Source organism: Mauremys reevesii, linkage group 1 (genome assembly GCF_016161935.1).
Source record: "Mauremys reevesii isolate NIE-2019 linkage group 1, ASM1616193v1, whole genome shotgun sequence".
Classification (NCBI taxonomy): Eukaryota; Metazoa; Chordata; order Testudines; family Geoemydidae; genus Mauremys; species Mauremys reevesii.
In genome coordinates, this window is record NC_052623.1 from 182660544 (window position 1) to 182686620 (window position 26077).

Here is a 26077-nt window from a genome sequence, read left to right on the forward strand (position 1 = left end):
TAGATACCAATCTGCAGGAAGTGATGAGGTTCATGCAGGTGTACTCCCCACCCACACCATTGTAGAGTGGTAGCTCTGGGATCTGGATTTGCTCCTACATGTACATCCTGATTTGATTTGATTCAATTCAAGATGTGAGCTGTTTACTCAAGGTCAGGCAAGATATCTTTTCCACTGACCCCATGCAACTACTGCAAAATTGACTTAGATATTCTCAATCAAAAATCATGAATCAAGCTCCCCACAATCATGAAACGTCCTAAATATAATCATTTTTTATTCTTTTTATTTGCTTCCTGATTTCTGAGCTTTTTGGCTGCATGCTTTCATAAGCGTTTCTCTCTCCAACCATGAGGTTGATTAATATATATATATTTTTAAATGTAAGGTTAAGTAGAGATTCTCATGCTCTCTCGTGCTATTTCAGCAGTTGGGGGCTGAAGAAAGTCACCACATATTGCAAGGCTTGTGATATAATTGCAGCAGTTGGCAACACTGAGTAAACCAGTGGTCAAACACGGGCATGCAAAGGTGGAATAAAGCTCTCAACAGCAGGCCAAGATCTTTCTTCAGAGCTGCTGTATCTGACACAAGAGTTCAAAAACACCAACACAGTAACCACCTTAAACTTCTCCAGCTTCCATCAGCTGGAAGGGAGCCTATCCTTTTAGTAATCCTTCCTAGCTAATATGGAGACCCCCACAATGGCAGTTCCTTGATCCTGAATGTCTTCTATCTACTGTTTCTACCTAACAGGTAGGAAGCCTTATATCTGACTTCTTGTAGGTTGCATACTTGGGTAGTAGGTCACAGGTGGTATCAAGTTTTCACACTGTTTGAATCCATCCACAGCTACACAGTTAGTTTGCTTGTAGCTTGAAATGGTTTTAAAAAGAGGTTAAAAATCTGTTCATAGTTACATGGCTGACTGCACTTGTATGTAATAATGTGCTTAATATCTAACTATTGTAGTATATAATTTTGTGTTAAAGGTACTTTACAAACATTAACTGATCATGTATACAAGTGTTAATCAATTATTTGAAGTCCAATATAATAGGATTGATAAAGCTTCAGACTCTGCTCTAAATCTGGGTTGAAACTCAGTTATTTTGACAATTTTTATGCAAATGCCTCAGAATACTCATGTGGGCCAAAACAATGCTTACAACTAGGTAAAATGAGTGCCTCCGGTGCCGGACGCTACCCGCAGCAGAACTTCAATGAAAGGAGAACCAAAAGGCAGAATTATGATTTATAGAACTGATATATCCATTTCAGTGACACTAAGAGGAAAAAGGATTTATGAATTCCTTGTCTCTATGTTGTTTATCTCTTCAGGGTGAGGCTGAGTACTTAGACCAGAAAGATCAGTTGTTACCCAAAATAATAAGCCTATTTACTGAATCTGAACAAAGTGCTGAAGTTTATTTCTAATGAGTGTTGACTGATCTTGGCAAATGAAGTGAATTAGGCCACACATAACTGAGCTTGACAAGTCATCGCTACACAGCATGTCCCAAGAGGTCAGAATGAATAAGAGCAAGTTGCTACTTAGTTTAATTTTTTAAAAGGAACAACACAAACTTATTATACCACTATCTTAACATTCTTCCAGAACCATACTTGCATTAGTAATCCCTTTGTTATATATACATATTTTTGTTTGGGAACTTTTTTCATTTGAAAAGAAGAAAAAAAAACCTGAAACCAACCTATCAAAGTGTTTTCTTTTTATCCATCCAAGCACTTTCATCACACTCATCACCTCAATATCTGTGAGCCTGGTATCTGAGTATTGTCACAAAGAAGATTAGTGTTCAAGTCCTGAGGGATTTTGAGTGCTGCACAGCACAGATGAAGAAGAATTTCATCTCCAATCCTCTGTGCAGCAATTATAGGGAGGTGGTGTGGTTTAGTTAACAGGACACTAGACTAGGAGTTAGAAGATCTGGCTCTATTTCTAGCTCTGCTATTGACCCACTGCGATAACCTCGACAAGTCACTTCAACTCTGTGCCTCAGTGTCCCCAAGTGTAAAATACAGATTTGGCTTTGAGAGCTATGGCTGGGAAATGTACATAAAAGTATTATCCTCACTCCCATCTTAGGGAGAAGAACACCTATTGACAAATGTTCAAAAGAAATGTTGAATGGCTCAAGATGGAACTTCATCCAACTCTTTCTAAGAAAGGAAAGTCATAATGACAGAAAATCTTATAACAGTGATGGTCAAGTTAAAAGAGGATCACAGAGGACTTTGAGCTAATAAAATACACATTGGATATTTAAAATATTTTATTGCATTTTTTCAATTAGAAAAGGAAAACAGGAAGATTATTCTCTCTCTCTCTCTTTTTTTTGTTGCAAGTTTCATGGAAATCCACTTCTGACTCAGATGTGTATTTCCACATCCAGGGACAAAAGCAGAACATCTGTCTCGCACATTTGTGCTCTTCCCTTTAGATTCTGACCAGAAGAGCATACAGCTGAATCCTTTCAGATGTCTCTTCCCCTTACAAAAAAGTCACTTTCTTAAACCAGCACTGTAGTGTTTCATGGATATCTTTTCCAACCATTATCATTGCTTGATTTAATACAGCAAATCTGTAGCAAAACATCTGAATGTGGCAAGTGAAGGGAGATAGCCAGAGAAATGCTGAGTGCCTCTTTGTTATAGAGTCATATGAAGGATAATGAAGGTTATCTATGTCTAGTATTTTCAAACAGATTAGGAACAAATACATTTTCTCTGAATTCCCACTCATTCTTCATGTAAATAAATAATACACTTGCTATTTACTTTCATTTTCTGTAAACAGTTATAACTTGATTGTTTTTCATATTGCACTTATTCTAGCTGTCTTATTTTTCTCTCTCAGGTGGAAAGTTTTGTAGTGATGAAATTTTAATCTTTTATTCTTCTATAGTTTAGATGGAGTTTCAAAAAATATTTGACATGTATGGCACAGGGAGTTTGATTGGTCTTGCCACCATGACATGTTAAATATACTATAAGGCTTTTAAGTGCTGAACCAGGGTGAAGGCAAGTTATACTCTGCTGAAATACTGTAAAAGGGCAGAAGCCCTAGTTTTGTTCCTTGTGTGCAGTAGTTGCAGACTCCAAGGAAATAGTACCCCCCAAAACTAATGTTGGCAAGCACCATTATTAATGACAGATGATTTGGAACATCAGACTGTTTGGGAATAAGTAGTGCAATTGACCATATACCACAAAGGAAGTTAGAAATCTTCCTGTTATCTATCAAATCTTCAAAGGTTGTTTTAAAGGCATCAAAAACATTAGCAGTGTAATATAATTATAAGATATATTAAAAGTGCAACTGCTGAACATCTTTATCCAATGAATGATAAGATGATTTGTTCTCTGGAGATTTTCAACTGTACCATATATGTGCTAGAATGATCATAATAAAGAAAATATTACCTGTGATGGCTTTCTCTGAGTTCACTGGGTCTGTGATTACTTGTTCCTCAGATAACTAAAATGGCTGCAAATAATTCTAGCATATACAAACAATGCTTACCCATATTTAATGTAGTGTAGAGTGGTAAATTAACACTTCCTTGAAGACAAGCTACATTCAGCCTGGAAAAAAAGTAGAGGCAATCTGATGGATCCTCTAATTGAAACTAGTACAGATAAGCCTGCACAGATTTAACCTTTGTTCTCCTACTACAAAGCTGTTCAATTACACAAGAAAAATGAAGCACAGTAAAACTTATGGCATCTATTCACACCACAGGAATCCAATTTAATTATTCCCACTAGGAGATATAAAGTATTTCCTAATGCAAATACTGGACTGTCTCAGAACATTATATCAAGGACCTGTAGTGTATTTTTCCCCCAAAGGGAGGAAGTAGGAAGTGTATTGTATTTTTCACTCAGATTAAGCACAATGTCTTTTAAAGATTCTGCTATGCAATGAAGAATCTCAAAGATTTCTATAAAGCCTTGACAGATTTTATAATATGATAGCATAAGAAATGATTAAAGGATAAAGAATGTTTTTTGTAAACATTTAGTACTAACCTAGTGTGGTAACTTCAACACTAATTTTTTAAGCACTAATTTTGTTTATGGACCAGCTATTAAAACCAGCATTACAGACACAGTCTCTAAGTAACCAAAATAGTTGGCAACCAATTCCAACAGCTGATATGTGGAAACAAATTGCTATAGTTTAGAAGATACTTGGTGATAAATTCCAAGTAGTTACTGGAAATCAGAATCAAGACCTTATTCTTAATTTCTAAACAAATTATCTTCATCCAGTGGCAGTTATTTCAATTTGAAAAAAGCAGCAATGTGAAGTGTATTTCTTAACTGTCCAATTAACAGCTCACAAGATTTTGGCACCACTGAATTCAAACCCAAGCCCTAGCCTAAACCTATTGCAGACATGAAGCCAAACTCAGCCTGTCCACCTCTAAAGTAGGCTTACATCCCTATTCCCTTTGCTCTAAAATATTCCCATCTTTGAACACGGTTTTGTCAACTCCTCACATGATTACTTCCATGCCTTCTTCCATGTTGCTTCCGATGCATGGTCAAAATTTCCTGAGCTCATCTGTGAGGCTCCTACCCTTTCCACTTTTAAATCTCCTTTGAAGACCCATTTGGGCTGTGCTGCTTGCCGACATGCAATTCATTGAAAGGTCTATCTGTCTGCCAGTCCTTGGACTGTGAGCGCCTCAGAGCAAGGACTGCACCTTCTTGCGTGTCTGGAAAGTGCCCAGCACAGAGTGGAATCTACCATAATCAAATGACTAAACAATAATAGATGTAGAATGGCCCAAAGATATGGGAATATCCCAGTGAATTTACATGTATTGGAATTTTTTTGGTTGATGTTACCAAAGACACGTAACACTATCTACTGCTCCTTGGAACTTCCCACCTGTGCTCTAGACTGGCAATATGGAGATCACCACAGAACTCAGCTGGAGAAAAGTTGTGTGTTTTTTACACTATATAATGGAGTTCTGGAAAGTACATGTATATTTTCTATGCTTTGCAATAAAAAATATGTACTGATACAGCCAAGGCCCTAATCCTGCAAGCTTTTCTATACATGAGGTTCTATGCACATGCATAGAGCCACACAGATTTCACTAGGGTTCAACATGGGACCAAGGGTCCTCCCATGTGGAGCAGCTTGCAGAATTGAGTCTCAAGCCCTGTATCTATCAGTTGCAGCAGTTACATTTATTTTATTCACGGGAATAATCAGACCTCTGCTATGACAAAAATATCTGAATATTTGTATGGAACAATAGTCTGCAATAAAAGAACAAAAAAAAGATCTTAAAGAAACATTGTCCAGTAGTTCAGGACCCCTTTTTTTTTGTAAGTATTAATGTATTTATTTTTAAGTTTTTACAAAGCTTATTTAAACTGATTTTTTTTTCAGTAAGAAAAAATGAAGATATAATTTATTTTGATATAAATATTCTCCCTGCAGTGCTTGCAGTTAAACATTGTCACTTGTAGTAGTGCATGGAAAACAGAAAGTGAAGTTGACTAGAAAAAGACTAGTTACAAATAAAGTATCGTATATACTCATTCATAAGCTGAATTTTTTTAGGAAAAAAGGGACGCACCAGAGATGGAGGTTGGCTTATGAACGAGTATAGAGAGGGAGAGGTGGGACACAGCCCCTCCCTGCCAACAGAGGGGGCAAGGAGAAGCAGCACAGCCAGTAGAGTCAGAAGGGAAAAGGCGGGGCCAGAGTCTCTCCGCTTCTGGCCAAACTAGTCTCTCCCCAGCCTCTGAAGCAGCTGCAGCTCCGCGGCTGGCAGGCTGCAGCCATGCTGCCTGGCCCCGCCTGCTGGAGCACGCTGCAGCCACGCCACCCAGCCTGCCAGAGCACCTCCGGCCAGGCCAGAGACATCCTCCCCTGGCCCACCCCAGCTAAGGTGGGAAGGGATGGGATGAGAAAAGTGTGGGGGTTCCGGTCTAGGCGTGGGGTTATGTGGAGGGTGGTCACAGGGGTTACTCCCCTGACCCCCAGCTTCTCCCCCAACAAAAAAAATAATTTCCCCACCAGTTGCTGTCCCGGCTCGTCAGGGTAAGCAGCTGGCGCGCTGGGACACTTTGTTTACTTAGGTTTACCTCCATGCCTGCAGACACTTGAGGTAAACAAACCATCTAGGCCTGCCAGTGGCTTACCCTGATGGCCCAGGAGACAGTTTGCCAACTCCTAAATTATAGGATCGGCTTATGAATGGGTCATAAAAAATTTCCTTTTTTACTTATTCATCTGGGGGGGGGCGGCTTATAAACGAACCATCTTATGATCGAGCATATATGGTAAGTCTATTTTCATTGTTCGATTTCTTTTCACCTTGGTCAAACAAAATAGCAAAGTTAAATTAGAGTCTTATTTCAGTATTAGCATTCTAAAGTGAAATTACACCTAAGGAAACTTTATTTTTAACATAAGACTTTTTAACTTGACTGTGTCTTTTTAAAGAAAACAAGATGGACAAATAAAAGGTAAGATGACAAACGTAATATGTTCACCAGTTTAACTTGTATACACAGACACAAACATATGTTTGCCACGCACACAAGTTAAAATTGTTACCGCATGCCAAGTAAACTTTTACAGATGTTCAGTAACTGAGTTCAAAAGCAATTTCATCATGTCTTCTTGGATCTGTTACCAGCCAAACATACAGAAACACAGACATGTCACAACATCCAGTGCTATGACCAGTTGGCGATTTTCAGATAAATGAGATACTCATGACTGCGCTGCTTGTTTTTATGTTAATATTCTCTCTTGCCACATCTCTTAAACTGCATACAGAGAGAAATATTTGAGACCATACTCTGAAATTATCTTGCAGTTAAACCTGATATATTCCAGCTAAACCATGTCCTATTTTAAAATGGCTTTTTTTTTTCTAACTTTCAAAGGGAATGTTTCAACATTACAGTACACCAGCAGAATCTCAATTAGAGAAAGTTTGGTCCACAATACACATGTGCTATATACATAAAATATATGTTTATATTACATATACACACACCATTTATATATGTATTATTATATTAAAAAAGTGTTTATACGCACATACACAACACACAGACAATATATATTCTATATTCTGTATTATTTATATACCTTACCACTAAAACACTTGTTCTGGTAATATCTTTAATAGTAGCATTTGTTTCTTGTAACACCAATAATGTGCTAGATATTATACAAACAGAAAAGAAGGCATACTCTCTGCCTCAATGACCGTGCACGTTTGTTGTTTTTTAAAGAGTAATATATTGTAATTGTACATTATAAATGCTAGAATCTTGTGGTCAAAGACACCATCATTTGAGAAGTTAAATTTATCATGCCCTGTTGACCACCTCACCCTTTTATCGAACTATACTGAAAGGAAGACAGGGGACACTTGATTGGTTTTAATCAGGCAGCAACTTTATTATTAGATGTCTGGACTACCCGGCAGATAAAAGTGTGCTGTGCAGGTAACTATGTTCATTCAATATCTACCCAGTCATAGGTGCTTGCACCCCAAAGTTTGAAGTGGTTTTCATTATATGCAGTGTTTACAGTTTGGTTCAATAGCTCTCAGCACTCCCACTATAAAAACTGTCCCAATACCCCTGTACGTGGGGGAGTTTCTGCCGGCACCCATCCTTTTCTGTCTAGGTTCCCCAGCCAACCCATTGCTTTGACCATACCATCCACCTCTCAAACCAGGTTAAGGAGGCTAGTGTGATGCCCACAGCAGGTCCTGTCAAACCTAGTATTTTGCCATTTCAAGAGGAGAGAGGGCAGGTGCTATTCCACCTGGCCCGGGGAAAAGGGGCTTCTCCAGCTTTGCTTGCCTCAATTGAACTCCCCAGCCCTTCCAGGCCCCAGAGATGAGTCAACGTCACCATGCTGCAAAACATCTGTTAGTCTATAAGGTGCCACAGGATTCTTTGCTGCTTCTACAGAACCAGACTAACACGGCTACCCCTCTGATACTTAACGTCACCACGCTGACCCACTCCCTATTTTGCATCAGCCTCGCTTCCCCAACTGGCTGTAAGGTGCTATTCCCTCTCCCGCAGCAAGCCGGACAATGCATTCCACCCTGCTTAAAGGTGCAGTACAGTCATTCTCTGCCCACTAATCAATCTCCCCTAAAGCCACTTCTAACATTCTAGACATTTCAACAGCTTCAGACAGTCAATGTTAACAAACGCACACACGCATACGTACACACAGCAACCCTACCAGGAAATGATTCCTTCTTTTCCTCCATTGTGGAATTCCCATCCTCCGCTCATCCCCAAACATCCATCCTTTATTTCAAATTACACTTCTCTAAGGCCTAGGACAGACAATATTCAGTCCTGGAAGGAACACTGACGGGTTTAAATTATAATATTTCACAGCCCATCAGGGCTGGAAACAGAAGCTTTTTAACATTAGTGACCTTCAAATCCTTCCATGAGTTTTTCCAATGTTTCAGACTTTTTTTTTTTTTTTTTTTTAAAGTGAGTGCATTATTTATGGAAAAGCTATTTTAGGAAATTTTAAAAAAAAATTTTAAATTGAGGCCTGTATAGATTAAATCATTCTATTACAGGAGTTTAGCTTTAATGGGACAGCAAGAGACAGAGAGATGAGAAATGATATCAATACAAATGAGAACTGCTTTAGAAAGTTTTACTAAACTATTTTTTCCCATGAAAAAATGCACTCTGGTATAGTGCAGTATAAAGGTTTTATGTACATTTTCTTGGGATGATCTGCATGACCCATTCATTGCTTCACCACTGAGTAACTTGGGCATCCCAAGCTGATATCAATAAAATTTTTATACCACACCATTATGCATTTCTACTCTCTCTAAACATAAAATATGTTTGTAAAACAAAAAACAGATATATTGAAATATAAAAAATGAAATAGTAATAGCATTGCTATTACATGAAAAGCAGGTGCATGAGAATTTCACAAAGCAAACAAAAGATCAAAAACACCCAGGAAGGCATTCCTGTAGGGTTGCAAAATATTTACATGCTAAATAGCTTAATCATCATCTTTACATGGAGCAATGAATATATTTCTTGATTTAGATTTATAAAAGGCATATTCTTATATGCTCTGGGTGAAATTCTGACCCCAATGAAGTCAATGGAAGTTATTGACTTAATGGGGTCAAGATTTCTCCTTCTGTCTCAGGGTACATTTACAAAAGTATCATTTTTAACATTCTGTGCACAATTTTATATATATATTTGGACACTTTCCAAATTTACAACTACAATATGTATGACAGACAATAACCTCAGTCAGTATCAGAAACATCTTGAAAAGCTTTCCCCAGTTTTCCCCAGACCCACAACCCATTCCACAAATCACCAGACTCTAAAAGACACAGATGTGCTTTCACAGTGACTAGAAGATTAACAAGCTTGGGCATGAAAGAGGACCAAAGTCAAAGGCCCACCACTGGAAACACCCTGCCACATTATACCTCCAATGGCAATTTCAAAATTGTAATATAGAATAGGTTATCTGATCTCATCTTCTGCAGCAGTGCTCAGAAACAGACACTCTCTCATGCATCAAGGCCCAAACCACACATGGATCTGCAGATCAACATTTCTAAGGGTGCTACTCATATGCAAACAGGACAGTTACTATTGTTACACATATATCCTGATCTTGATACTGCTCAAGAGAAGCTTCAAGAGAAGCTCCGTGCATAACACATTTCAGTAATCCAGTATGGAAGTTAAGAAGCATGGATGACAGCCTCATGAGAGAAAAATATGTGGATGTAAAAAGCACTCATTGACCACTATGTAGGACACATAGGGATTCAAAAATACTCCGGCATTTTGAACCACTTTAATGAAGGTGTGAGCCTGGCAATGTGCTGAGCACGTTAATAAAGAATTCATAAAATAAGTAATCAAATAGACAAACACGTATCAAATAATGACTACTAATAGTTGTACTTATTTACAGCGCTTCTTGGATCTACTATTAGTTGCAGCAGGAACATCTAGTAATGCTAGGAGCAGCCACCATTTCACCATCCTTGGCTCACTTTCAGGTTGCTTCTCTCAACCAACCAGCATATTTCTATCTCTTGTATGGAGTACACCTCAGTCAGAATGCTCTCATCGAAGCCATTATCTCTGCCAGGCACTGGGAAAGCCAAGACACCACACTGTCTGGGTTAGATAAAAGGAGATTAAGAGCAGCATGTCATCCGTGTATTAATGACACAACAGCTCAAAGTCCCTCAACTACCTCTCACAGTATCTTCACTGAAAATACACAATACCTGCACCCAGACTACAGCAAAAATCATTTCAAATGCCACACAGATTCCAAATTCTCAGGTTTTGGATTGTAAGCAGAGTACAGGAACAATACAAACGTGGTGAATGACAGCACAAATATTATTATATGGCTCAGTCATCTGAACTATTTTACAATATGTATTCTTCTCACTTCATTGGCTCCACAGATTTCTCTCATCACTGTTTAGTCCCCTTCAAAAGAAAGGTGTAAGCATGCCACTGTCAAAACAACATAACATTTATACTTAGACAAAACAGTATATCTGCTCTATTTGAATATGTTCATAAGATAATTGTCTATCCCTCTCAAATCTTTAGCAAGGTTCTTCTTACCTATCACATCTTTGTGACAATACTGATACAAGTTCCACTGTTAGATAAACTCTCCTAATGATGTGTTTTGCTTTCCAACGTTTTTCTTTTGCTATTTCCCAATCATTTTATTTTGTTTCATTCTTGCATTCTGAAACAGATGCAATGGAACTGGGAATTTTATCAGGCATAATATTTCTGCACAGCAGCTATAAACAGGTTTTTATTGCATCAAAATGTTTTCCTCCATGTTTTCCTGTGTTATAAGAAGTGATAAATCCATTTATTTCCACTTTAAAAATGAAACAAATAAAAATTCAGTTCTAGTTTTTAGTTATTTAAAAAAAAAAGTTCTAGTCTGACATTCTGGATCTATCCCTGGATCTGGCATATCCTGGATCAGTTCCCCAGCCCTTGTCTCCTGATTAGTTTCTGGGTAGTGGTAGCTTCTGGCAAGAGCTTTTCCCCCTGGAGACCTTCCAATTATTTGTGGCTCCAGATCCTCTCTTCTGCGGACAGCTCAGATATCTCTGGGATAACTTGCCGCCTTTAGATCTCTAGACCTTTTTACTTTGATTCTTGTGTCAAAATCCTACAGTTATGAGTTCTCTCACAACTCTTCCCTTTTCTATGCTATTCTGGCTTCTGAGCTCTGTCTGGCATCAAATTTAGTGATAACTCCTTTCCAACAATCATCAATCTGGTGTGCAAATCTCAGCACTGAAGCTCTCTTCCATCTAACCCTTGATTGAGCAGAAGTACTCCAACCAAGATCTTTTGTAGGCTCTAGCTTTAAAAAAATGCTACAGGGGTGAGCATCAGTGCATTCACTTTTATCTGGTGGACAGATTCCTCAGATGTCAGTCTGTCTGCCTGAAGTAGGCTCTCTGATATGGATAGAGCCATATCTGTTCACTTTTCCTGCAAGGCTTCTAAACCTTGGAAATGTAATGCAGAAAACCTTCCATCTTAAAAAGAGTGGATTTACCCTGGTATGCAAGTATCTAAAAATGGCACCTCTGTACTTAAAAAATATGGACTTGGTGTGTATTCTGCATCTCTGCTGACCTCAGTGACAATTTATACTCCTGTTATCAGTTCACGAGGCAGGTACAAAACAGTGAACTGGATTCTATTCAATCCCAAATGTCACCTACAGACTTGCTGACTGAATCCCAATTTCAGAGCCTTATTCTGCCTTCAGTTACACCTGTGTAACCACTATGAAGAGGTGAAACAGAGGGGAGTATTTGCTTTACTGAAACTTAATTACTGATGCAAAGAGTCCTGTGGCACCTTATAGACTAATAGATGTATTGGAGCATGAGCTTTCGTGGGTGAATACATGCATCCGACGAAGTGGGTATTCACCCACGAAAGCTCATGCTCCAATACGTCTCTTAGTATATAAGGTGCCACAGGACTCTTTGCTGCTTTTACAGATCCAGACTAACACAGCTACCCCTCTGAATCTTAATTATTGATGATGATGCATGAGCAAGAGGAACACACACCGTTTCACTTGTATGTATTTTATTTATTGTAAGTTTGGAATATTTGATCTAGAATCATAATTAATCTAGAATCACTAAGATAAAATAAATATCGCAGGTTTTACAGACTCCTCAGAGTGTAACAGCACTTTAAATACTGACCTTCCTCCCACTTAGAACAACAGAATTCCACTTGTTCTGGACCAGCAAACTTCTGGTAGCTCCTGTTTCATTGGTAGGTATATCCTATATTTAACCATAAGCTCAATAAGAGCTGCTAAATGGAGATAATGTTTACTTACAAAGTTCTTCTCTTTGTAACCATTTAAGGCTCTGATTCAGCAAGGAACTGAACCACACACCTAACAGTAAGTAGGGTTGGCAAGTGTCTACTTTTCTACTGGAAAGTCTGGTCAGAAAGAGGACTTAGACAAAATAAATTAAATTAATGGGGATATCCTATCTCCTAGAACTGGAAGGGACCCTGAAAGGTCATTGAGTCCAGCCCCTTGCCTTCACTAGCAGAAGCAAGTACTGATTTTGCCCTGATCCCTAAGTGGCCCCCTCAAGGACTGAACTCACAGCTCTGGGTTTAGCAGGCCAATTCTCAAACCACTGAGCTATCCCTCCCTCTCGGCTTGATAGTGTCCAGTCAGATCTACTGACTGATCACAGAAAGTCCGGTTACTGCTGGTGAGGGAGGCAACAGGTCATCACCCATACCAGCCCCTGCTCAGCTGGGGCCACCTCCTCCCTGCGTTGGGCAGCTGCAGGCAAGTCCCTCCTGACCCAGGTGTGGAGGGGTGGAGAGGGGGAAAGTAGCAAGCAACGGGGAAAGGGAGGAAGAGGAGCAAATGGGGGCAGGTCCTCAGGAGGACTAGGCAACTCAGGGGCAGGGCCTCAGTGGGAAGAGGCACAGCAGGGCAGGTTTAGTGCTGCTGTGGTTCTCAAAGCCAGTCCGCTGCTTGTTCAGGGAAAGCCCCTGGCGGGTCGGGCCGGTTTGTTCACCTGCCGCGTCCGCAGGTTTGGCCGATCATGGCTCCCACTGGCAGCGGTTCACCACTCCAGGCCAATGGGGGCTGCGGGAAGGGCGCAGCACAGCCCTCGGCCCATGCTGCTTCCCGCAGCCCCCGTTGTACTGCTGGAATGTAGTTTTTTTTTTAAAAAATATTACCAAGTTGGCAACCCTAACACTAAATTCAAAAAGGACTATGCACACTAAGTGTGTGAATATTCCTATCGATCTTAATGTTAGGAATGTGTTTAAGTATCTTGCTGAACTGTGGCCTAAGTTCCATTTGTTAATTAATTTAAATATTGATCCTTTTAAATTCTGGTTGAGACTGTCAAAACCATCTAGAGGATTTAGACAGAAATCCATTACATTCCCCTACCCAGCTCTGAAACTCTTTTAGTTTGGATCCAACATACAACACCACAGTTCATATCCTGCCTTTTCAGACTACATTCTTTATCACCTACCCCTCTTGTTAAAAAATCTTTTAAAGGTTTCAGAGTAAACTCATCTTTAATTAATGGATTATTTCTTTAATCTTCAAATCTGCTGTGTCCTGCAAAGATGCTTATTGGTAGATATAGAATGGGATTTTGGAGTATGAAGGTTATTTTCATATCAAAGATCACTGATATATCAGTCACTTTGTAGGCCACTATGTTGGGAAATATCTGCAAAATGTGTGACAGCTCATAACAATGACCCACCCTGCCACAGTCACTAAGATAATGAAGACTGCATTCTACCAAAATGCCACAGATAAGATTTAATGAACTAGGACTTCATACTGGCCAACCAAGGTGAAATCATGGATAATGCAGAATTAACCCTTTCCAAGAAAATAAAGCAATAAGAAAGCAGTTTAAGAAACAAAACCTTAAACTGATGACTTTCAGATGCTTGAACAGTCCTGAATAAAATAATGATTTACCTGTACTAACTACCCCTCTCCTTTCACTGTTACCAACCTTTCTAGAGATACTGCTGTTAAATCAGGAACATGTGATTTTTCCTCTCTCCACTTTTTGAGGGAGGGCAACATTGCTAGAACACCTTATTTCAACCAGGATAGAACATACAGGCTTAGAAAGAGCCTAGGGATGTTTGCTTTCCTGCCCATTTCTACAGAGGAAGTGACTGAACCACATAAATTGCAACAGTACCCTTACTGGACTTAGGGTTGCAAATTTTCGTTGGATGTATTCTTGGAGATTTCCTCACATGACATAATCTTTAATTAAAGATTAATCTTTAATTCCTGGAGACTCCAGGCCAATCCCGGAGGCTTGGCAACCTTATTGCTGGTCAATTCACAGAGAAGCAAAAGGTAATCGTGTCACTGTAGGGAAGTATGGAATTGAAACATATCTGAACAAATATATATGTTTGAGAAAGCATTTGACTTGCTACAAACAGGCCTGACATTTTGGATGAAAGTTCTTTTTCTTCGTATAAAGCACACAGTGAATCAGAGGGTGAAAATAGGGATCTCAGCCCTAGTGAATTATTTCAATGATTTAAAAATCATTTTTAGAATGACGAATCATAAAGGAGGAGGTAAGCAGTGTAAGTGATACTGACTGAAGGAATTAACCCTTCAAGCTCTGCAGTCTGAGTTTAAATCCTGTTAAGTCTCAAGTTTAATTAATTTGTTAGTCTGCATCTGGATATTGATTTAACATTGCTGGCAAATCCTGCTTAGGAAAGGCCAATACTACAATAGGTAAGTTTCTTCAAGTCAGAACTGAGACACAATGGAATGCGAGTATAGTTAAGTTTGAGTAGTATTTGCCAGCACTGTGTCTGACTTGAGCCAGTACTGTAAATCCTTCGCTTTCATACGTGCTAAAATAAGTTCAACTCACAAATGCTAATAAGTAAATTAAAAAAGGCGAATCTGATTAATTGATGAGGCTTTCAGTCAGAAACAATCCAATCACACTATAACTCCTAAAAATATTTGCAGCCTTGTCAACAGTTTTCCTTTAAATATGTATTGCTGGATCCAAGTAAATGCTCATTTCAAACATTGCATTTGGCAGGGAAATGCTACTTTTCAACCAAACATTGAGACTTGTGCCAACATTTCTTTACTAGTTTCAGTAACTCACAGTTGTATTCTTAAAAAGATTGTTAAATACATTACAAGACTTGTCATTCACCGCAATGGTATCAAACCAGAAGGCAAAGAGGCTTTCATCATATAACAACTATTAAGTGTCAGCTTTCTTTACTGTATATTAGTGAATAAAATGGGATATCCATGTGTTATACAAGTATAATTGGCTGAGGTGAACAATTTGATTGCCTTCCAGTCATGTGGTTTTCATAGCCACACAAATCAGTGCTCATTTTCCTGAGTGATTAGATGTTAAATAATAGAACGTGTGTTTTAGGATTGTCATTTTAAAATAATTAAACCCCGTTAAGGTCAACAACCACTCCTAGGGAAGCCAAAGGTGAGTGCGCTACAAGGATCTTCACACTGTTTAAAAAACAAGGACAAAACACCATGCAGGCAATTGCATATGATGTAGAAATCATTCTTTAAAATGCATTGTAAAAGTAAGATTTTTCTATGACTAGTTTCATAATTCAGCATTTATGTTACACATAACACTCTCAGGTCTATGTGGGACAAATGGAAATTTGGATTCAAAAGTGTAATACATATGGTCTTAATTGCCTTTTGCACAGTCCAGTGTAAAGAAAATTATTCCAAATGCCAGCTTGCAAACTGGATTTTCATGTGAAACTTTCAATAAAAATAATGAAAAAAAAGCAGCGGCAGATGTGGCTGTAGCTATTAACTTGCTTGGGACCCCCCTCCCCAATCTACCCATTTCCAGCCAACTGCCATCTACCACTCTCAAACTAGCCTTGTTTTCATTTTGGGGCACTGGCGAGGCTTTCCTCACAAAACATGTTGCCACAGAGAAGCTGAAATGCATAGGGCAATGCCAGCTACTTACGTTTTTAATTAATGCCTGAAATACTGTCGCCCTCCAACCCCCTTCTTTTGGTAGGATGGATTTGGTTTCAACTGTAATTTTTGTACAAGGCAAAGATTCAGTATATCAAACCTATTGCAGAGACCGCATAGTTGGCTGCTTTTACACTAATCAAAACAGCCATTAAGCTTCTATGTAATGAAAACAAGATTTTTCTAATTTGATTCCTGTGACTTGGCTACAGTAGTGCAGACTGTGAGGCAAAGTAATCTTCTATTTAAAGAAGTCACATCCAATCATATGGTACAATTTTAATGGTCTCAAGGCAAGAACTATTCCTTCCACCAGCAAATCCACTTGAGTACCAGCTGTTACCCTATCCTACATTCCCAATTACCTCTGGGTGTCATCTAGGGTGACCAGATAGTAAGTGTGAAAAATCAGGACAGAGGGTGGGGGATAATAGGAGCCCATATAAGAAAAGCCCCACATATCGGGACATCTTGTCACCCTAATGTCACCACTTGAGTTCTCTAACAGGATCATTCCTCTGTGTGCACGTGTGTCCTGCAGTACTGTAATCAAGTCACTCTAAACAAATTAGCAGGTGAGGAACAGTTTTATTTATTTTATTTTTTTTGGCTGTTACCTGCTTTCCACCAGTGCTGATTATGACATTCTAGGTAGCATTTTTTAAAAGATATGGGCAGATGACAACTGTATAGAGGAACACAATAGCATGGAAATGAAATAGGAAAGGGGGGAAATGAAATATCAGCATAGCCTGTTCATCCCAGATGGGTGGTTTTAGTCTCATTGCTCTAAGCCAGAGGTCAGCAACCTTTCAGAAGTGATGTGCCGAGTCTTCATTTATTCACTCTAATTTAAGGTTTCGCGTGCCAGTAATACATTTTAACGTTTTTAGAAGGTCTCTTTATATATGTCTATAATATATAACAAAACTATCATTGTATCTAAAGTAAATAAGGTTTTTTTAAATGTTTAAGAAGTTTCATTTAAAATTAAATAAAAATGCAGAGATGCCCAGATCGGTGGCCAGGACTCAGGCAGTGTGAGTGCCACTGAAAATCAGCTTGCGTGCCACCTTTGGCACGTGTGTCATAGGTTGCCTACCCCTGCTCTAAGCACTGTGTCTGAATACTGTATTGGCTGCTACAAGCATGACCCTGTAACTACTTAGTACAGATAAGCAGAGACTGACATGTGCCTGTGTCATAGGTTTCACCCCCACTTAGAGCTGTTGGGTTCCAAAATGGGGACCTGCATGGACTTCTCTAAACTAAAATCCTAGTTTAGCTCTGGTAAAAGCTGCCACCACCCAATAATGTACATGTATTGGGACACAGTCCTCCCCCAAAATCCTTAGGGATCCCAAGAGCCCCAAATCCATGGAGTTCTTACACCTAGGAGAAGTAAACCATTCTCCCCTGCTTCCTCCCCCGTCCCTTCTCCTAGGAGAGATACTGGGATTCAACTACAGAGGGATGCCTTCCTCCTCCCTCCTCCCCTTTCCCTGAGAATTCACCCAAGGAAAGATCAACCAAGTCCTTAACAGAAAAGATTTATTAAAGAATAAAAAAAAGTAAACTCTCTGTAATACCAAGATGGAACAATACACAGGGTCTAAACTTATCAATCTCTGGAGAGAATTCCCCCTCCCTTCTTTCTCAGTAAAAGCAATAACAGTACAGAATTAAAGAAATTCTATAGCAAAACACAGAATTGCAAATACAGAAATAAAAGTATAAGAATACTAGTTCCTTGCTAATACTAACTAGCTTGAATAGAAGAATTTATTGCAGAAACCTGGGAGGACTTGATTAAGATGTCTGGACTCCCTTAACTCCCAAGAGAGACTCCCTAACACAAAGGATACAGGGGAAAAAAAACTTCCCTCCACAGGGATTTTAAATTATCTTTTCCCTGATTGGTCCTCTGGTCAGGTGTTCACAGGTACTGCTTGTTAACCCTTTACTGTTTATGACAGCCTGACTTCCACAGTTTCTCCTCCGAGGCTTCATCCTCTTTCTGCCTATAAAAGTCACAGCTCTAGTTGAATGGACTTTTCCTTTTCTACAACAGTGGATTTTGCACATTCAGTAAGCATCCTAGATAGAGGATCTGCTCTAGCTACACTAAAAAAATATGGATGCTCTGCTACCATATTTGGAACCCTCAAAAAAAAAAACAACAGGAAAAAAATTACAGACTAGAAAGAGGTAATTCAGTGAAGAAGTACTATCTATGGCTAAAGGTTAGGTGAGAAGTTGCAAAGAGAAATTTTAGTTAAGTAAGAATACAGAAGAACTAACTAGTATTTAAAAAAAAAGATAGCGAGAAAGATTAAAAAGATGCCACAACTTTCCCAGTGTTATTTGTAGCGTTTGTGTAGCTGTCTTAGTCCCAGGATTTTAGAAAGATAAACTTGTCTCTGTAATACATTCCCCAACACATACACATGTATTTGGAAAAACACAAATAAAAAATTGGGCCTGCCAGAATGGTATCTTGAAAGTCCCTTGTGTGCTGCTCTTTATGCAAGCATTAAAAAAAAAAAAAAAGAAAGAAATGGAAAGTATCCAGAGTTAATTTCATAGCTGATCTATTTTAATTGGGTGGATACAAATTGATGACGTTTAAAAAAACAAACAAACAGGTTTAAAAAAAAAAGTGGTTATTTTTATATAATCCTTTTTAAAATTAAAATTGAATTGACAACCAATGTTAAGGCCTAAACTTATTCTAATATTAAAATCATTTAAATTTCTTAAAATAATAATAAGCAGTACATGTTTGCTGCTAAATTCTTAAGAAAGGCAAACCATTGAACTGGTGGGAGACATGCAATACTGCCAACTCTCACAATTTTATCATAGCTCTACCGATTTTGGGGTGTCTCATGAAAACATAATGAAAGGCCCCAACTCGCAATTTTCCCCTTATTTAAAATGGCCACCATCTTCTATTATTCATAATAGGGCTGAACCCAGGAAGATGTTCTCTGTTTCCTTACAGTTTGTCTGCATGTGTAAATGGGGCTGCCCTTAATAATAAAGATGGCTGCCACCTCCCATTGTTTTAACTGAGATTGAAGCCACGTCCACAGGCAAAATTGATGTCACTCTAATGTTCAGGGGGCTAGACAGGAGACAGGGACTGTGAAAACCAGAAGAGACACTGATCACTGATAGGTGGATGGGAGAAAGTTGATATAGAGCGGGAGGCAGATTTAGATATTCCAAAGGCCTGGGACGCAGTGATTGTGGGGGACAGGATGGAGGGGGTATGGAACAGCAGGAGGCAGAGGAGGAGTGTGGGGAGTGCTGCCCAGTCTCAGATAGATAAATTGGGGTAAGGCAGAGGTCAGGGAAGTGTTGCTTCTTGCAAAAGGCTAAAACAATCCTTTTTTTTTGTAATTGGGATTATCGTTTATATGAATGATTGGTATACATTTAAAGTTCTTTAGAGTATACATCAGTAATTCTTCAACCCTAAAAAATAATATACATTCTGTCTGTGTTTGTGAATCATGATGCATTAATTAGGTCACTTGTTTTCAAACTATTTTCCATTCAGCCCTTTTAAAAATTCAAAATAAGCAAAGTAGGAGGGGAGAGAGTCAAGAGAACAATAGGAAATGGATGTCAATTTCCCTATTTTGGGAGAGAGGGAAGGGTAAGTGGAGTCTACATCTGAGCAGGGAAAGGCATGCATTTCTGTGGGTATTAAAAGTTGATTTTTCAACCTGAAATTTTCACACACACATTGGTAATAGAAGGGAATTAAAAACTCAGACTAAAAATGTGTTTTGATAGCTTTTTACATCTCATACTTGGGTGCAGGAGGGGAGAGAGTCTGTCTCATGATTTCTGTTCTCTTGAGGGGACTCTAATTCATTATTTTTGATGACTTGGGGTTGGCATACTAGTCACTGGCGAAGAACCTGGAACCAGTTTGCTGAAGCGTCAAACTAGCTTTTGACAGCAGTAACCTCTTCCATAGATGCAGAGAGAATACGTTCCTTATATAGGTTTATTCAACTAGTTCAGTCCAATGACTATTTCATTCCAAGTTAAAAAAATTTTTTTTTTAAAAGGGAGCTGAAAACGCAGGAATGCTTATTTTTCTCTTCCAATCTGCGAATAAAAACTAGGTATGAGAGGATGAGATCTACTTGTTCTAAAATGCTGAAGGAAATGGCGACCAGAAACAATCAGTTCAATTCACTCACTTTTCACTAACTTAAGAGTTCACTAATTTTTCCTTTATTTCACAAATAAGTTAGTTTTAATGCAAAACATGTTTTATAAACTTTTTTCTTCTATATTCTGCACATTTAAGATAATTTCATTTAACTACTATTACTACTGATAAAATTTAAAATGCAAGTTTTGCATATTTGAATTGATTATAATTTCCATCAAAATACAGCTTAACAAAATCACAAAAAAAAATTAATCAGAATCTAGTAAAAGATAAGAGACTAAGGAGAAAGATTATTATAGGATAAATGCACAGAATGCAACTAAACCCCCAGTTCTGCAATTGACTGCATACCGGCTGTCAGACAACAATGTCTATGTGAGGCCCTGCTGCTAGCAAATTTGTTACTTGTATTTACAGTGCTATTACTGATGTCACTGATAAAAAAAAATGAACCACAAAAAGTGCAGCACTAAAGATTATTCCAGTGCATCAATACAAAATGTATCAATACATGTTTATTTTTTTAATTATGATCTTTATTAAACTCCAGAGAATGATCAAAAATGAACAAATATTGGGGATGTAATTTAGAGAATGCCAACTTAATACATGTATTATAAAACTGTACAATACCACAAAAATTCTGGTGACATATATAAGAAATAATGACAACTACTGAAACAAAATGAATATTCTCAACTGTATCCAAAGATGATTCTCTCTCCCTGCTGAAGATGAAGATTCCTTCTGACAAATTGAATATTTTTTCCATGTCTGTCAAGTATCAGAGGGGTAGTTGTGTTAGTCTGGATCTGTAAAAAGCAACAAAGAGTCCTGTGGCATCTTATAGACTAACAGACGTATTGGAATACAAGCTGTCAGAAACAGTATCTCTGATGATGCCACAGCATAACTGGTTGCTGAGCTCCGTGACTTTATCCTGACGCACAATTATTTCAAATTTGGTGACAATACATACCTCCAGACCAGTGGCACCACTATGGGCACCCGCATGGCCCCACAATATGCCAACATTTTTATGGCTGACCTGGAACAACGCTTCCTCAGCTCTCATCCACTCACTCCCCTTCTCTACCTACGCTACATTGATGACATCATGATCTGGACCCATGGGAAGGAGACTCTGGAAGAATTCCACCACAATTTCAAAAGCTTCCACCCCACCATCATCCTCAGCCTGGACCAATCTACATGGGAGGTCCACTTCCTAGACACCACGGTACAAATAAGTGATGGTCACGTTAACACCACCCTATACCGAAAACCTACAACCAAGTGCTGAGGTACAACCGCATTTGCTCCAACCCCTCAGACAGAGAGCAACACCTACAAGATCTTCACCAAGCATTCTCAAAACTACGAAACCGACACAAGGAAATAAGGAAACAAGTCAACAGATCCAGACGTGTACCCAGAAGCCTTCTGCTGCAAGATAAGTCCAAGAAAGAAACCAACAGAACTCCACTGGCCATCACCTACAGTCCTCAGCTAAAACCTCTCCAACGCATCATCAGTGATCTACAACGCATCCTGGACAATGACCCCTTGCTTTCACAGGCCTTGGGAGGCAGGCCAGTCCTCGCCCACAGACAACACGCCAATCTTAAGCATATTCTCACCAGCAACCACACACCACACCATAGTAACTCTAACTCAGGAACCAATCCATGCAACAAACCTCGATGCCACGTCTGCCCACATATCTACACCAGCGACACCATCACAGGACCTAACCAGATCAGCCACAACATCACTGGTTCATTCACCTGAACATCCACCAATGTAATATACGCCATCTTGTGCCAGCAATGCCCCTCTGCTATGTACATTGGCCAAACTGGACAGTCCCTACGTAAAAGGATAAATGGACACAAGTCAGTTATTAGGAATGGCAATATACAAAAACCTGTAGGATAGCACTTCAATCTCCCTGGACACACAATAGCAGATTTAAAGGTAGCCATCCTGCAGCAAAAAAACTTCAGGACCAGACTTTGAAGAGAAAGTGCTGAGCTTCAGTTCATTTGCCAATTTGTCACCATCAGCTCAGGATTAAACAAAGACTGTGAATGGCTAGCCAACTACAAAAGCAGTTTCTCCTCCCTTGGAGTTCACACCTCAACTGCTAGAAGAGGGCCTCATCCTCCCTGATTGAACCAACCTCGTTATCTCTAGACTGATTCTTGCCTGCATATTTATACTTGTCTCTTGAAATTTCCACTACATGCATCTGACAAAGTGCGTATTCACCACGAAAGTTTATGCTCCAATACGTCTGTTAGTTTATAAGGTGCCACAGGACTCTGTCACTTCTCCATGTATGAAATTTTATATATCACAAGGCAATGGAAATCAGAAAATGTCCCAAAAGGTACATGAACGGATTCCAGTTTCAAAGTGAAGATTCACCAATGACAGATTGAAAAACAATACCAAGACTTTTTTTTTCATCCTTGATTACATACAATAGTATAAAATAGACTCTTCCATTGCTAATACTCCCTATGTCTCTGATCCTGCAATAGGAACCACGATACCAGACGTCTTTGTGCCCATGCAGAGGACTGTTGATACTGAAGGAGCTCTATGAATGGAGAGGGGTCCACCCACATAGATTGTGAGTATGTTTGTAGAATTGAACTCACACTAGATGTAGCAAGAATCTCTCCAAAGTCCTTGCATGCTCATTTGGGGAAAGACACAATTAAAATCCACAGATAGATTTTGAAGAACGAAGTTGAGGCTCAAAAAAAAAAGATTAAGAAGCTGATTTTTTGCCTTCCCCTTGTAACCCAGGGCAGCAGGAACATTTAAAGGGGCTGCAACACCTTCTTCTGCCGCACAGACCAAGGCCCACCTCATTCCGTTGTGGCAAGCACATTGGGATACTGGTGGACTCACTAACCACACTCACTGGAGTCCTCTGTACATTACTGTGGTCTACTTGCCATGTGTGAAATTATGTCCTACAGCTCATAGGGAGGAAATTTCTAGCATTGATGAAGAATTAAGATTAGTCTCTCTCTGTCTATGTAGTCAGAAGGATTTTTATTTATTGGTATAAAAGCAGTTGATGAGACCATTTCTTGCTGAATGGAACCCTTGAGATAACAAAATGAACATTTTGCTTTAACTTCAGTTTACATTCAACTTACTTTCCCACAAATTGTTGGCAGTTAATTACTGGAGGTGTACAATGTTGATTTGTTTTTCAGTTCTCTTTACAAAACAAAGTTAATAAAGTTTCATTAGGAAAAAAAATAAGGAAAAAATCACCAAAGTTAAAAAAGTCTGCATACACTTGAGACACAACAACAACAAAAAACACCACCGCACCACTCTGTTTTAAAAACAGTGGAATTTACTATGAAATAAAGTTTTTACAAAGGCAGGTTTGTCACTGGGGGGATTTCAATGGCAGCAAAAGCAGTCTTTGCTAAATGTCTTCTAAGTTTGTACATTAAAAAGATGTCGTTCAGAGCATTCATTTGTACCATTTTTGCAAAAAAATTTCATACACAAAATAGTTGTACCACTATTCCAAAATGATCCCCCCTGCTTTAATACAAGAAAATTGAAAATTTAAAGAAAAATAGGTTTTCATAAGGAGATTTTGCTCTGCTGTAACAATTCTGACTGGAATAAAGAAGTGTGAAGAAAGAATGCAAATCATAGCACACATATTTATAAATATAAATTCTAAGACATTGGCTGCCTCTTTGAGGCCTGGTCTACACTGGGGGGGGGTCGAACTAAGGTACGCAGTCGAACTACCTTAGTTCGAACTACTTACCCATCCTCATGGCGCGGGATCGACGTCCACGGCTCCCCCGTCGACTCCGCCACCGCCGTTCGCGGTGGTGGAGTTCCGGAGTCGACGGAAGCGCGTTTGGAGTTCGATATATCGCGTCTAGATGAGACACGATATATCGAACTCCGAGAAGTTGATTGCTACCCATTAGTATGGACGTACCCTGAGATATAATACAATTTAACAAAACTTGAACAGCACATTTCTACTATAGCCACCCTTTTGCTGTGAACATTTAAGTTTATAATGAAAGTTCACTGCATCTCAACTGGCCATACTGTATGACTGAGAGAACTTACTCAGTAAGGTTATCAAGGAAATAAAAAGAGTCCACATGTTGAATTCACATAAAAGGTAAAATGATTAAGTTAGTAGCTTCTAATAATTTAAAATTTAAGTTTGCGTGTGTACTAATTACAAAATACTATTTTCAATTTTGTGTTTTACAGCATTGACAAGCACTTTTGAGAATTGTGTTAAAAGTGATCCATCCAATATCTAATGATTGCTCTTACAACTATAATTAGGATGGATAGGGCTTTTCACAGCAAGTCTCAGTAAATCTTCTGCTTTAAAGAAGTCTCCATACTCATAATTACATAGTTTGTGCATCTAGGGCTCAGATATGCATCAAAAAGTCAGTTCAATGGTACTCTTTCTCCAAAGACAAAATTTTGATAAATATCAGGCAGTGGAAAATGGAAGCCCACATCACCAAAACATAATCTGCAAAAACAAACATATGATTCTAAATTTGAATCCTGGACTCTGAAGCTAACTTAACTGGGAAGAGCGCTAAACATGATTTTTCACAAATTGTGTGGTCTTGAAAATAAAATTGATAGCATTGCCTCCCAAATGCTCTACTAGAAGACAATCTAAGTGATATGCGTACTCCGTTCTTTTTCCCGTCTGAATGAACTTTGAATTCTCTTTTCCCAACCCTTGGATTAGAAAAGTAAATTCTCAAAGATATAGGACCTTATTCACTTTGTCATTTCTATTTCACTTATGACCAAATGTACCTATGTGGTAATTTAACATAGGTTTTTCACAATTAGTTATAATATCTTCAAAGATTGTCTGGAGAGAGACTGGATAAACCTAATAATTATGTTGTCAACTACATATTTTCAGTCATTTTGAATTTATAAGTAGAACTAATCTAATTAATATGCTTCAGCATACCTTAAATTGTTGCTCACATAGGCTTTTTCAAAGTAGCATTACTAATGACTAACATATTGTTAAAAGGATGCTCATGGCTGTTACTGAATGGGTGATTCTTTGCCCTTTGGAGACTGTGTGTGTGTGTGTGTGTGTGTGTGTGTGTGTGCGTGTGTGCGTGTGCGCGCGCACCTCCTCCTGAACATTAACTGAGTTTGAAAAAAAAACAAACAGTTTATGGTCTGTTTGCCAACAACTAATTCTTATTGTAACAAGAACAAAAATGCGTTGTGGTTGTAAGAACAGAGCACCAATAAGACAATTGTCAATATATTACCTAAGGCTGAGCATATATAAAAATATATATATTATTTATGGTAATAGCAAATTAACCTAAACATGCCAAAATTCTGAATGAAGGTAACTTTTCTATTGTTGAGATGTGTTACATGATATCTGTGCATCTGCAGATAGGTGGATGGTGGAGAGGGTATTTTGTACCATAGCTGACGCCCATTCTCTTAGCAAGAGCAGGAACGTATTGCATGTGTTTTTGTTACCTCTCACCCATTAACCAGCATATTCACAGACACAAAACTGAACAAATACGAGAGGCCTAATCTGAATGATAAATTACACATTTTTTAAAATTTATGCCAGCTAATATCATGAATATTTTACATTATGCTAGTGTCATCATGTTTTTTTGTAATATCTA

The 26077-nt window shown here is 38.7% G+C and overlaps 1 protein-coding gene and 1 long non-coding RNA gene across 21 annotated transcripts in view; one reads left to right on the forward strand and one right to left on the reverse strand.

Annotated features, from left to right (window-relative positions):
• The window catches only part of ROBO1 (roundabout guidance receptor 1), a 1025913-nt gene that overhangs the window by 190549 nt on the left and 809287 nt on the right, over window positions 1-26077 (reverse strand). The gene's annotated exons all lie outside the window — the stretch shown is intronic.
• Window positions 1-26077, forward strand: part of LOC120402129 — a 57627-nt gene that overhangs the window by 5088 nt on the left and 26462 nt on the right. The window contains exons 2-4 of the long non-coding RNA XR_005596999.1: window positions 12345-12402; window positions 12498-12535; window positions 22907-22998. This is a non-coding gene — a long non-coding RNA (uncharacterized LOC120402129). The remainder of the gene's footprint in view (window positions 1-12344; window positions 12403-12497; window positions 12536-22906; window positions 22999-26077) is intronic.